The 778-nt window shown below is 59.5% G+C and overlaps 1 protein-coding gene across 1 annotated transcript in view; it reads left to right on the forward strand.

Moving 5' to 3' along the window:
* The first annotated feature begins 449 nt into the window (after window positions 1–449).
* The window catches only part of LOC119277212, a 7,466-nt gene continuing 7,137 nt past the window's right edge, over window positions 450–778 (forward strand). Inside the window, exon 1 of the mRNA XM_037558464.1 lies at window positions 450–695. The gene's annotated coding sequence lies outside the window, so the exon portion shown is untranslated. The remainder of the gene's footprint in view (window positions 696–778) is intronic.

The following is a 778-nucleotide window of genomic DNA, read 5'->3' on the forward strand; positions in this document are numbered from 1 at the left end:
GAGCCGCGATAAAGATATCGACCAGTGCATTTCTGCTCGACGGACTGCTGCACGACATGCTGATTTTTGAATCAGGTACGTCGACCTCTCCGGACGCTTCTTCATTCGACTATATCAACGGGATAATCGTAAGGTCTGCGAGAGAATTTGCACGATGTCTTGTTGGTTTGCTTGATGCTAGCTCTAATATACGCATCTTCTTAAAAAAAGCTCTAGTATATGCCTCATCATTTGCTTGATGCTAGCTCTGCTGCACTTCTCAAAAAACATGGGTGCGAGAGACGAGGGAACCGACGAAAATCGCCATCATGAACCGATTCCTCCCCGTTTGGCGCGGAGGGAAGCAGCCCCGTTCCCGCCCTCCCGGTCCCGAGCGAGCCGAAATTTTACGACGCCACCCGTCGCCCACCCACAAAAGAAGAAAGAAACGTGCAGGGCGCGTGGGACTGGGAGCGCGGGCTGGGGGAGCGAAATTTCGAAATTCCCCCGAAACGCTTGGCCGCTCTCTCTATCACCTGGTGGGGAATTCCCCTCCTCTCCGCGCCACCGCCGCCCGCTCCCACTTCGGTTCCTGCGCTCCGCCGTCTCAAATCCCTCACCGCCCCCCCGCCTCGCCGCGCCGCCACCCACCCAGACCTCTGCCAGGGAGCGAGCGAGCGGACGGAGGACCCTTCCGCGGCGACCTCCGGCTTCAGGTGAGGACCCGTCGACACATCCCCTCCCCCGCCCCCAATCCCCGACGACCCCAGCACCACACCCCCTTCATCCGAGCCGTCTC

This window comes from Triticum dicoccoides, chromosome 3B, assembly GCF_002162155.2.
Source record: "Triticum dicoccoides isolate Atlit2015 ecotype Zavitan chromosome 3B, WEW_v2.0, whole genome shotgun sequence".
Taxonomy (NCBI): Eukaryota; Viridiplantae; Streptophyta; class Magnoliopsida; order Poales; family Poaceae; genus Triticum; species Triticum dicoccoides.